At 44.7% G+C, this 13,548-nt stretch overlaps 4 non-coding genes across 4 annotated transcripts; all 4 read left to right on the forward strand.

Annotated features, from left to right (window-relative positions):
• The first annotated feature begins 7,645 nt into the window (after positions 1-7,645).
• Positions 7,646-7,784, forward strand: LOC123725754 (U4 spliceosomal RNA). Its single transcript, XR_006758268.1, has one exon. It is a non-coding gene; the product is annotated as a U4 spliceosomal RNA (small nuclear RNA).
• A 71-nt stretch (positions 7,785-7,855) lies between these two features.
• Positions 7,856-7,991, forward strand: LOC123725690 (U4 spliceosomal RNA). The gene has a single exon (XR_006758206.1). It is a non-coding gene; the product is annotated as a U4 spliceosomal RNA (small nuclear RNA).
• A 4,499-nt stretch (positions 7,992-12,490) lies between these two features.
• LOC123725812 (U4 spliceosomal RNA) lies at positions 12,491-12,632 on the forward strand. Its single transcript, XR_006758325.2, has one exon. It is a non-coding gene; the product is annotated as a U4 spliceosomal RNA (small nuclear RNA).
• A 591-nt stretch (positions 12,633-13,223) lies between these two features.
• On the forward strand, positions 13,224-13,359 carry LOC123725692 (U4 spliceosomal RNA). Its single transcript, XR_006758208.1, has one exon. It is a non-coding gene; the product is annotated as a U4 spliceosomal RNA (small nuclear RNA).
• The last annotated feature ends 189 nt before the right edge of the window (positions 13,360-13,548 follow it).

Below are 13,548 nucleotides of genomic sequence, written 5' to 3' on the forward strand. Positions count from 1 at the left end.
TGGCATGGGTTCCCAGATACTAAAAAAGTTCTACAGTTGCACCATTGAGAGTATCCTGACCGGTTGCATCACTGCCTGGTATGGCAACTGCTCTGCATCTGACCATAAGGCGCTACAGAGGGTAGTGCCTATGGCCCAGTACATCACTGGGCCCAAGCTTCCTGACATCCAGGACCTATATACTAGCCGGTGTCAAAGGAAGGCCCAAAGAATTGTCAGACTCCAGTCACCCAAGTCATAGACTGTTCTCTCTGCTACCACATGGCAAGCGGTACCGGAGCGCCAAGTCTAGGACCAAAAGGCTCCTTAACAGCTTATACCCCCAAGCCATAAGACTGCTGCACAATTAATCAAATGGCCACCCGGCTATTTACATTTACCCCTCCCACTTTGTTTTGACACTTTTGCTACTCACTGTTTATTATCTATGCATAGTCACTTTACAAATTACCTCGACTAACCTGTACCCCCGCACATTGACTCTGTACCTGTACCCCCTGTATATAGCCCCCTTATTGTTCTGTAATTTTCTTGTTACTACTACAATAAAAAATAAGAAATACCTTTAGTTTATTTAGTAAACATAAAACATCTGATTTGATGGTGGAGAGGTTGCTAGAGCCGCCCTCCCCGGAGCACCACTAGTCTGGTCGGAACCAACAACCTACGGGAGCGAACTTTGCATCCTAGTCATGTCTGCTTTCGCTAGTACCTTGTAGTCTGAGCCCAAAAGACTGATGGGGCGCCAGTTCTTGTGCTCAGTAGCTTCTCCCTTGATTGCACTTTCCTGCATTGACAGAGCTAACCTGCCCTCCCTGTACATGCTACTGTAATCCCACCCAGACTGACTTTGAGGTTTTCCCAGAATATTATGTAAAACTCAGCAGGGAGCCCATCTGGACCTCGTGTCTTACCATTGCTTAAGGTGTGAGGTCTTCCAGCAACAGGTCCACCTCATTCTCTTCCTGGTGTTGAGGGATTAGGGTTATGTGGCTGTTATGTGGCTGTCTGTTGTATAGGTTATTGTAGAGTCTCTAATGATGTTGTTAATGGCCTGATTGTCAGTCTGCAGTGTCTGTTGGTTGTCTTTCAGTGAGTCTATTGTTTGTTTCTTTCATCTGATTTGTTTGAAAAAGTGTTTGGTGCACTTCTCGTCCTATTGTAGGTGTTGGATTTTGCTTGTGTGTTTGATTTTCTGGTGTTCCTGCCTGTGTAAGAGTGCAAGTCTGTGTTTGGTTTCTGCTATTTTGGGTGCCATATCGAAGACTGCTGGCTGGAGGTCAGATTGGCGTTGTAATCATTGGTTGAGTTTGTTGAGTTGTTCTCTTTTGCCTTTTGTTTTGCCTGCCTTGATGTAAAGGTGTTTGGTTCTCTCCTTGACCATTTCCCACCACTCAAGGGGGTAATTGAAAAAGCCCAAGCTCCAGCTCTTCAGCTGCGTGGTGTATTGGTTGTTGAGTCTGGTGGTCAGTAAAGTGGTGTTTAGTTTCCATAGTCCCTTTCCTCGAACAGTCTGTGTCGCTGGGAGGTGTCCAGTCATACTGAGTTGTCTGTGGTCTGAGAAGAAAGTGGCTGATGATGTGGTGCCTGATGCTGTAAGGGTCTGGTTCAGGAGGAGGAGGTCTATCCTGGAGTAAGATTTGCTGTCAGAGCTCACCCAAGTGTAAAAAGGCACCAGGTCCCTGCCTGTTCTAGGAGGGGGAGCAGGTCTCTCAGAGGGGACAGGGTTTTTTGGGAGTCGTGCAGTCAAGTCAGGTGCAGTAAGGACCATGGGGGACAGATCTGGGCCCATAGGGGCTAGGGTTCTAGGAGTGTGAGCCAGTCTCTCAGATGGGACAGCGGTTTTTGGGAGTCGTGCAGTAAAGTCAGGTGCAGTAAGGACCATGGGAGACAGATCTGGGTCCGTAGGGGCTAGGGTGGAGGGATCAGGGGTGGTAAAGAGTGGTTTTCAAGTAGATTACTAAGAAAAGCTCATCCATTGTTTAAAAGTTGCCATTTTGCCTTTGTGCAGATTGCCATGTCTCATTTTCGATTAATGAAAAATGATACTTTTTTCAAAGTATCTCTCTTTTTCAAACAAGAATTGCAGAGATGGCTACAATTTCAATTTCATCCCCCTGAAAAGACAGAACAAATATTGTGGCTGAATTCAAATGTGCTGTTTGATAAAATACCTGTGTTTATGGGAAATATGTTTGAAAAGGATATTTTGTTCTTAAATGATATTGTAAATTGGAATGGTCGAGTTATAGCTTTCATGGAGTTATCAGAATTGTACGGGTAGGTCTGCTCAATCCAAGAGTACAACCAATTGACTACAGCATTACCCCAAAAATGGAGGAGGCAGGTGGCAGCGGGAGGAGGTAGGGAACTGGTCTGTCTGCCCAAAATAAAGGATCAAAACTCGCAGAGGAATAAAAATAGGAAAGTATACCAATTTCATTTGAGGATCAGGATGTTGACAACTGTGCTGTACAGATTGAAAAATAGTTGGGAAGAGATTTTTGATGTACCGATTCCATGAGTTAATATATAAAACGACGCAAGATTCAAGACTTTGTGCTTTCAGCTAAAATTATTATGTAGAATTCTTGCCACCAACACAATGTTGAATATTTAGGGCATAAAATCATCCAAGCTCTGCACATTTTGATGTGAGGATACAGAATCAATAGACCAATTATTTTGGTATTGCCCGCAGGTAGCCTGTTTCTGGTCTCTGGTTCAGGAATGGCTGAAAATGCATAACATTGATCTAAAATTGACCCTAGAAATAGTGCTGATGGGAGATCTGGAGAGACCGGGTCAGTCAATTACTAATATACTAATACTCTTAGTAAAAGTATTTATCTTCAACTCGCAATCTGTGGATTCTATTCGATTAGATAGATTGAAATTGTACGTTAAACATCACAGCATAGTTGAAAGATACACACTACCGTTCAAAAGTTTGGGGTCGCTTGGAAATGTCCATGGTTTTGAAAGAAAAGCCAATTTTTTTGTCCATTAAAATAACATCAAATTGATCAGAAATACAGTGTAGTCATTGTTAATGTTGTAAATGAGTATTGTAGCTGGAAACGGCAGATTTTTTATGGAATATCTACATAGGCGTACAGAGGCCCATTATCAGCAACCATCACTCCTGTGTTCCAATGGCACATTGTGTTAGCTAATCCAAGTTTATCATTTTAAAAGGCTAATTGATCATTAGAAACCCATTTTGCAATTATGTTAGCACAGCTAAAAACTTTTGATCTGATTAAAGAAGCAATTAAACTGGCCTTCTTTAGACTAGTTGAGTATCTGGAGCATCAGCATTTGTGGGTTCAATTACAGGCTCAAAATGGCCAGAAACAAATAACTTTCTTCTGAAACTCGTCAGTCTATTCTTGTTCTGAGAAATGAAGGCTATTCCATGTGAGAAACTGCCAAGAAACTGAAGATCTTGTACAACGCTGTGTACTGCTCCCTTCACAGAACAGTGCAAACTGGCTCTAACCAGAATAGAAAGAGGAGTGGTAGGTCCCGGTGCACAACTGTGCAAGAAGGCCAGCATCCCGGAGTCACCTCTTCACTGTTGATGTTGAGACTGGTGTTTTGCGGGTACTATTTAATGAAGCTCCCAGTTGAGGACTTGTAGTGGAAATTTCAGTACTGAGAGAGACATCAATTCATTATTTCAAGAATGAAACCGTCAACCGCACACTCTAAGTTGTGTTGCTGAGAGCTTAACTGATAATGAAAAAACAGATCTTATAAAGGCCCTAAATGCTTAGTCAGTCATTTCTAAGCTTTCCATAAGCCACCTTGGTCCATCTCCTGGATATCTGCATGGGATGTTGTTTTACTTCCAACTAGGCTTAGTTTCCCCACACATCACATCTTGTCCATGGAATGCCAGCTTTTAGGTTTTTATCACCTTAACCAGATGCCCAGACTAACTGCAGGAAGCTAGAGTGGAAACCATCTCTTTAACACAGCATTAGCAGAACAGAAATATCTTACTGTTTGTTAAGTAAATAATTGTTAAATATCCACCAAATGAGGTAAAAACATATTTTTTTCTGTCACATTCCCCTCTCAAGAAACTAAGTTTCTTCCACAACAATTTAAGGGTACAAGCATTACATGATTATTGGTAAACATACATTTAAACAAACAAGGTTTGTGCCTGATATTTCATCCATTAAAAACAACCATCATTTGGGTTGCTGAGTTTTAGACCATTCTTATCCAAACACAGTCAATCTATAACAGAAAATGAAACATAAAAAATAAAATCACACACACAAGCTTCATTACAGCAAATAGGACAGTCATCACACAGGCACCATGCACAAAGGTAGGGGTCAGAATGGTTAAAAATGTCCATCCTTACCATTCATTGATTTTTAACACCAAGAACATCTACCTACCTTGGGACATTTCTTACAAATTGAGTGGATCATTAGTTCAATACCCTTAGCCCTAAGATCATGGTTAGGGTCCTCATCATCAGATATGTAATCAGGAATGGGAAATAGGTCTGGGAAGTCAGGCATTCTATCATTTATAGATACATCATTATTCTCATCATCATCCTCAAAGTCAGCATGATCAACAAGCAATGGCATAGTAAGGGCAGTATCCAGCACTTTACAACAAAGATTTATAACACAGACAATAAGAAATAGTACAGCAAAAAGGATTACTAGGCCATAAATGAGCCAATGAAAAACTGTTGCTCCCATAACACCAAATAATGATTTAACCCATCCAAACGGATTCCAATCGTTGTCTGGTTGGTGTTCTTTTGCGAGATTACCGCTGAGCTCTTTCAGATGTTCCACTACAATAGTCAAGTTACCCTCACCCTGGGGTATGAATGTACAGCAATGTTCGCCTATCATTTGGCACACTCCCCCTTCCCGTGCTAGTAACATGCCAAGTGCTACTCTATTCTGTATAGCCGTGAGGCGAGAAACTTGCAATTCCGGTCTCATTATTGAAAATCCTGAAGTGGTTAGATTTACCGAAGATTCTAAATGATATTCCAATCGGTCTATCCCAATCGATCTAACTCATCGGCATTTTCCGAAACTTCTCAAGTTTCGAGGATCGTTGTGACTCAATTGGAACGTCATTCAATTGTGAAATGCTCCTTCAAATCCGTTTTAATCTGCTTGGAATAGAGAAGTTTGTTTTATGCATTACAACAATGGATATATTCAGTTTACCAAAAACACAGCACCCTGTCCAATTTGTTGGTAAATAAATGTATGCATTATCACCACAGATCCAATAATGATCAGTAAACGTAGCTGAGCCATATTGATGTGGAGAACGCTTGTCTGTTTCTGCCTGAATAGTGGTGTGCCCCACATTCATTTTAACGGGCCAGTTAGAATCACATGTTCCATTTATCCAGCTACATCCTAGTGGGAAGACTCTATAATTAACAAATGTTAAAACCTCTCTAGGGTAGGGGGCAGTATTTTCACGGCCGGATGAAAAACGTACCCAAATTAAATGGCCTACTACTCGGGCCCAGGAACTAGAATATGCATATTATTAGTAGATTTGGATAGAAAACACTGTGAAGTTTCTAAAATTGTTTGAATGATGTCTGTGAGTATAACAGAACTCATATGGCAGGCAAAAACCTGAGAAAAATCTAACCTGGAAGTGAGAATTCTGGTGCATGTAGTCCTTTCAAGTCATTGCCTATCGAACACAGTGACTTAGGGTTCATTTTGCACTTCCTAAGGCTTCCACTAGATGTCAACAGTCTTTAGAAAGTTGTTTGAGGTGTCTATGGTGAACAGAGAGCAAGCAGAGGAAGTTGGAAGTTGTTGACTCAGGAAGGTACTGGCGTTCATTGGCGCGCATTCACGTGAGAGTTAGCTGTGTTCCAAAACGTTTTTCAAGACATTGCAATCGTCTGGTTGGAATATTATTGAAGTTCTAAGTGATAAAGAAATGGGCAGAAATGGGGAGATTGGGGGAACCCAAGAGCGGACTCAGATGCAGAAGCAGGGATGAATGAACCAAAATGTTTATTGTACACAGAGATATGGAGTGCAGAACCGGGGTAGCTCAGATGAGTTGCAGAAAAACCAGAAGTGTAGAGTGAGGTTGGAGTTGACTGAGTTGAACAGGGTTAACAGGTCCTGAGAGGAATCCAAGGTAGTGGTGGTGAGTGAAATCCAGAGCACGGTGGTTGGGTGGTGAGATGTGGTACAGGAGACAGGAGCCAGAGACAGAGCGGTAACTGCAATGAGAGCACAAATCGGTGTAAGGCAGGGAAACAAGCACAGCAGAGCAACAGGATCTTGAGAACTAACAAAAGGCTAGGATAACAACTGACTGAGATTACGATCTGGCAGGAATGAGAAATATGTAGAGGTCTTGATTTATGGAACAATTTGAGGCTGGCAGGGATCTGCTCTGACTCCAGCACACCTGTCTCCAACCACATAATCACACAGAGAGAGAGAGAGAGAGAGAGAGAGAGAGGAGAGAGAGAGAGAGAGAGAGAGAGAGAGAGAGAGAGAGAGAGAGAGAGAGAGAGAGAACGGTGGAAGAACGGTGGAAGAACGGTGGAAGAACGGTGGAAGAACTGCAGGCCAAGAAGACATCGGATGAACACCAGGGGGGGGGTAGTAGGAGCAGATGTGACAGAGATTTTATTAACCATTGTCACGTCCTTGATGATGGAGGGCAAATGTACCAACTTTCCCCTGTGACATGAAGTTGGCCTGTTGGGGCAGGTTTATGACCCCCATAAATACCTTTCCCCTTTTCTCTCTCCCTACTCTACAGAGTGACTCTTGGAAGGTCCTTTGTTAACATGGAGTGAGTCTTATAACATCAAGGGTGGGGAAAGGAACCATATTTCGGTAATCCAACCAGCTGAAAATATGCGTTGGTACTTAAAGAATATGATGTCAGATCAGTTGTCATCTGAGACATTATTACTAATGATAGGATGACATAAACTGTATCTTGGAAAGTCTACACATTATAGTTATCAGATTCACATGGAATTTTTGTGCAATTTAAATGTTTAAATATGAAACAATTTGTGAAAAGATGAAAGCTAATTAACTAGTATGGGCTATGTGGTACGGTAGCGTCTCACCTGCGGGACACAGCCAGTGAAATAGCAGGGGGGCAAATTCAAACAGCAAAAATCTCATAATTCAAATTTCTCAAACATACAACTATTTTACACCATTTTAAAGATACACTTCTTCTTAATCCAACCACGTTGTACGATTTCAAAAAGGCTTTACGGTGAAAGCAAAACATTAGATTATGTTAGGACAGTGCCTAAAAAATAAAAGCCACACAGCCATTTTCCAAGCAAGGACAGGCGTCAAAGAAAACAGAAATACAGCTAAAATTAAGCACTAACCTTTGCTGATCTTCATCAGATGGCACTCATAGGACTTCATGTTACAAAATACATGAATGTTTCGCTCGATAAAGTTCATATTTATATCCAAAAACCCATTTTACATTGGCCCTGTAAATGCTTTTCCTCCGAAAACTTCCGGTGAATGAGCACATCAATTTATAGAAATACTCATCATAAACGTTGATAAAATATTAAACTGTTATTCAAAGAATTATAGATCAGTTTGAGTAGCTGTATTCTGATATTCTTTCTCAGAGGCGACATCATAGCCTATGAAGTCCATCTGAGGCGTGATTATTGCTGGTTGAAAACTTAACAATTACATGCAATCAAGAATCCACCAAAGTGTTAAGTAGGGGCTAACTGCTAGACATACCAATGTAACAAAAAATAATACAGTTTGCTGAAAGCTGTGCGAGATACTGCAAACAGTTTGAGTAGCTGTATCCTGATATTCTTTCGCAGAGGCGATATCATAACCTGTGAGGTCCAGCTGAGGAGTGATTATTGCTGGTTGAAAACTTATCCCAAAACCCTGCTTGCAATGACTTGAAATATAGTCAGAAGTAGTCTTGGGGAGAATAGACTCAGCAACAGGGGGGTTTGGGCCCACACTTTCAGCTTTGCCCTCACACTGCCTCTAATTCTTGCAAGAAGTAAGGTACCCAAAGCCAGGTTATACACTTTTTCTTGCCTCCACTAGGTTGAGTTGAAAAGGTTTTGGGTTTGTGACCCATTGCAGCTGAGCCAGTGCTGCAGATTACCCAAAATGCTTTGCTCTCGATATAGTTTTTTTTACTACTGGAAAAAAGTAACATCTATTGTATAAGTACCCCACCTTGCCATGAATTACATGTAATCAAGAATCCACCAAAGTGTTAAGTAGGGGGCGAACTTCTAGACATTCCGATGTAAAAACACAATAATACCGTTAATTCTGAGACTTCCGGTTTGGAGCGAGCAGTCGCACCACGCTTCGCTCCACAGGTAATATTACACTTCACTACATTACAACGGCTTGATTTGTTTGATCTGAGCAATTCTTCTTAGCTAGCCGTCTTTGTATCAAAGATAATTGTGTAGTTTAGAGTAATTGAGTAATTATCGAGGCTAGCTATCTTCGTCCTCCTAACGTAGTCAACACTGCTAGCTGCTAGCTAGCTAGTCATCACTGCTGCTAGCTAGCCAACTTCTACCGACTAGCAGCACTGCAGAAACTATTACATTACAACGTAACGACTTGATTAGTGTGGTGTTAGTGTTAGTTACCCAGCTACATAGTTGTCTTTGCTGTCTCTGTATCTAAGATAATTGTGTAGTTTGAGTTTGAGTATTATCGAGGTGAGCTAGCCAGCCGCGACGCGGCGCCTGACTTAGTCAACACACCTAGTCATCATTAACCCACTGCCAGCTAGCCAACCGTTACCGACTAGCAGCGCTGTAGATACTAATACTTTACAACGGAACGATTTGACTAGTGCAGTGTTACTTAGCTAGCTACTTAGTTGTCTTTGTCATAGCTTGATAATTGTTAGCTTGCCAGCCATCGAGGTTAGCTAGCCAGCTATTTCCGTCCCCCGCGACGCCATTTTTCCTAACCCAGCCAACTATTACCGACGAGCAGCATTGTAGAAACTAAATACATTACAAGGAACGTCTTGATTAGTGTTATGTTAGCTAGCTAGCTACAAAGTTGCTTTGTATCATGACAAGGTGTAGTACTGAAACTATCGAGGTTACCTAGCCAGCTACACGTTCATAGTCAACAACGCAGCCACTGCTAGCTAGCCTACTCCACCAGCCAGCAGTACTGTATCATTTTAGTCAATAAGATTTTTGCAACGTAAGCTTAACTTCCTGAACATTCGAGACGTGTAGTCCACTTGTCATTCCAATCTCCTTTGCATTAGCTTAGCCTCTTCTGTAGCTTGTCTACTATGTGTCTGTCTATCCCTGTTCTCTCTCCTCTGCACAGGCCATACAAACGCTCCACACCGCGTGGCCGCTGCCACTCTAACCTGGTGGTCCCAGCGCGCACGACCCACGTGGAGTTCCAGGTCTCCGGCAGCCTCTGGAACTGCCGGTCTGCGGCCAACAAGGCTGAGTTCATCTCAGCCTATGCTACCCTCCAGTCCCTAGACTTCCTGGCGCTGATGGAAACATGGATTACCACAGATAACACTGCTACTCCTACTGCTCTCTCCTCGTCTGACTACGTGTTCTCGCATACCCCTGGAGCATCGAGCCAGCGGGGTGGTGGCACTGGAATCCTCATCTCTCCCAAGTGGACATTCTCTCTTTCTCCCCTGACCCATCTGTCTATCTCCTCATTTGAATTCCATGCTGTCACAGTTACCAGCCCTTTCAAGCTTAACATCCTTATCATTTATCGCCCTCCAGGTTCCCTTGGAGAGTTCATCAATGAGCTTGACGCCTTGATAAGTTCCTTTCCTGAGGATGGCTCACCTCTCACAGTTCTGGGTGACTTTAACCTCCCCACGTCTACCTTCGACTCATTCCTCTCTGCCTCCTTCTTTCCACTCCTCTCCTCTTTCGACCTCACCCTCTCACCTTCCCCCCCTACTCACAAGGCAGGCAATACGCTTGACCTCATCTTTACTAGATGCTGTTCTTCCACTAATCTCATTGCAACTCCCCTCCAAGTCTCCGACCACTACCTTGTATCCTTTTCCCTCTCGCTCTCATCCAACACTTCTCACTCTGCCCCTACTCGGATGGTATTGCGCCGTCCCAACCTTCGCTCTCTCTCTCCCGCTACTCTCTCCTCTTCCATCCTATCATCTCTTCCCTCTGCTCAAACCTTCTCCAACCTATCTCCTGATTCTGCCTCCTCAACCCTCCTCTCCTCCCTCTCTGCATCCTTTGATTTCCTCTGTCCCCTATCCTCCAGGCCGGCTCGGTCCTCCCCTCCTGCTCCGTGGCTCGACGACTCACTGCGAGCTCACAGAACAGGGCTCCGGGCAGCCGAGCGGAAATGGAGGAAAACTCGCCTCCCTGCGGACCTGGCATCCTTTCACTCCCTCCTCTCTACATTTTCCTCTTCTGTCTCTGCTGCTAAAGCCACTTTCTACCACTCTAAACTCCAAGCATCTGCCTCTAACCCTAGGAAGCTCTTTGCTACCTTCTCCTCCCTCCTGAATCCTCCTCCCCCTCCCCCCCCCCCCTCCTCCCTCTCTGCGGATGACTTCGTCAACCATTTTGAAAAGAAGGTTGACGACATCCGATCCTCGTTTGCTAAGTCAAACGACACTGCTGGTCCTGCTCACACTGCCCTACCCTGTGCTTTGACCTCTTTCTCCCCTCTCTCTCCAGATGAAATCTCGCGTCTTGTGACGGCCGGCCGCCCAACAACCTGCCCACTTGACCCTATCCCCTCCTCTCTTCTCCAGACCATTTCCGGAGACCTTCTCCCCTACCTCACCTCGCTCATCAACTCATCCTTGACCGCTGGCTACGTCCCTTCCGTCTTCAAGAGAGCGAGAGTTGCACCCCTTCTGAAAAAACCTACACTCGATCCCTCCGATGTCAACAACTACAGACCAGTATCCCTTCTTTCCTTTCTCTCCAAAACTCTTGAACGTGCCGTCCTTGGCCAGCTCTCTTGCTATCTCTCTCAGAATGACCTTCTTGATCCTAATCAGTCAGGTTTCAAGACTGGGCATTCAACTGAGACTGCTCTTCTCTGTGTCACGGAGGCTCTCCGCACTGCTAAAGCTAACTCTCTCTCCTCTGCTCTCATCCTTCTAGACCTATCTGCTGCCTTTGATACCGTGAACCATCAGATCCTCCTCTCCACCCTCTCCGAGCTGGGCATCTCCGGCGCCGCCCACGCTTGGATTGCGTCCTACCTGACAGGTCGCTCCTACCAGGTGGCGTGGCGAGAATCTGTCTCCGCACCACGTGCTCTCACCACTGGTGTCCCCCAGGGCTCTGTTCTTGGCCCACTCCTATTCTCGCTATACACCAAGTCACTTGGCTCTGTCATATCCTCACATGGTCTCTCATATCATTGCTATGCAGATGACACACAATTCATCTTCTCCTTTCCCCCTTCTGACAACCAGGTGGCGAATCGCATCTCTGCATGTCTGGCAGACATATCAGTGTGGATGACGGATCACCACCTCAAGCTGAACCTCGGCAAGACGGAGCTGCTCTTCCTCCAGGGGAAGAACTGCCCGTTCCATGATCTCGCCATCACGGTTGACAACTCCCTTGTGTCCTCCTCCCAGAGTGCTAAGAGCCTTGGCGTGACCCTGGACAACACCCTGTCGTTCTCCACCAACATCAAGGCGGTGACCCGATCCTGTAGGTTCATGCTCTACAACATTCGCAGAGTACGACCCTGCCTCACACAGGAAGCGGCGCAGGTCCTAATCCAGGCACTTGTCATCTCCCGTCTGGATTATTGCAACTCGCTGTTGGCTGGGCTCCCTGCCTGTGCCATTAAACCCCTACAACTCATCCAGAACGCCGCAGCCCGTCTGGTGTTCAACCTTCCCAAGTTCTCTCAAGTCACCCCGCTCCTCCGCTCTCTCCACTGGCTTCCAGTCGAAGCTCGCATCCGCTACAAGACCATGGTGCTTGCCTACGGAGCTGTGAGGGGAACGGCACCTCCGTACCTTCAGGCTCTGATCAGGCCCTACACCCAAACAAGGGCACTCCGTTCATCCACCTCTGGCCTGCTCGCCTCCCTACCTCTGAGGAAGCACAGTTCCCGCTCAGCCCAGTCAAAACTGTTCGCTGCTCTGGCACCCCAATGGTGGAACAAGCTCCCTCACGACGCCAGGACAGCGGAGTCAATCACCACCTTCCGGAGACACCTGAAACCCCACCTCTTCAAGGAATACCTGGGATAGGATAAAGTAATCCTTCTAACCCCCCCCCCTTAAAGATTTAGATGCACTATTGTAAAGTGGTTGTTCCACTGGATATTATAAGGTGAATGCACCAATTTGTAAGTCGCTCTGGATAAGAGCGTCTGCTAAATGACTTAAATGTAAATGTAAATGTTAACGGAGAAGCTGTGCAAGACACTGCAAACAGTTTGAGTAGCTGTAATTTGACATTCTTTTGCAGTGGCGATATCATAGCCTATGAAGTCCATCTGAGGCGTGATTATTGCTGGTTGAAAACTTAACCCAATACCCCGCTTGGGGTGACTTGAAATATAGTCATCCCTGGCAATTTTTGATAGTCTCATGTGAGACTGCTATATATGTGAAAGAGAAGATAGTGCCAAGACCAAAGATGGACTGCATCAAACTCATTTCCTCTTCAAAATGTTTGATGTTTCAGCAGACAGGTGAACATTATCTTGCAACTAGGTAGAAACAGAAAAAAGGTGGCAGTAGCATACGCTGTGTCAGAAGTAGTGTTGGGGAGAATAAACTCAGCAATAGAGGGTTTGGGCCCACAATTTCAGCTTTGCCCCGACACTGCCTCTAATTGTTGCAAGAAGTAAGTTAACCAAAGCCACTTTACACACTTCTTCTTGCCTCCACTAGAGGCAGTGACAGGAAGATTTATTTGAAAAGGTTTTGGGTTCGCGACCCATTGCAGCTGAGCCAGTGGTGCTGATTACCCAAAGTGCTTTGCTCTCGATATTGGTTTTGTACAGGAAAAAAGGTAACATCTATGGAACAAGGACCCCACCTTGCCATTAATTACATGCAATCAAGAATCCACCAAAGTGTTAGGTAGGGGCTAACTGCTAGACATACCAATGTAACAAAAAATAATACAGTTTGCTGAAAGCTGTGCGAGATACTGCAAACAGTTTGAGTAGCTGTATCCTGATATTCTTTCGCAGAGGCGATATCATAACCTGTGAGGTCCAGCTGAGGAGTGATTATTGCTGGTTGAAAACTTATCCCAAAACCCTGCTTGGAATGACTTGAAATATAGTCAGAAGTAGTCTTGGGGAGAATAGACTCAGCAACAGGGGGGTTCGGGCCCACACTTTCAGCTTTGCCCTCACACTGCCTCTAATTCTTGCAAGAAGTAAGGTACCCAAAGCCAGGTTATACACTTTTTCTTGCCTCCACTAGGTTGAGTTGAAAAGGTTTTGGGTTTGTGACCCATTGCAGCTGAGCCAGTGCTGCAGATTACCCAAAATGCTTTGC

The sequence above is a fragment of the Salmo salar genome, chromosome 12 (assembly GCF_965601325.2).
Source record: "Salmo salar chromosome 12, fSalSal1, whole genome shotgun sequence".
Classification (NCBI taxonomy): domain Eukaryota; kingdom Metazoa; phylum Chordata; class Actinopteri; order Salmoniformes; family Salmonidae; genus Salmo; species Salmo salar.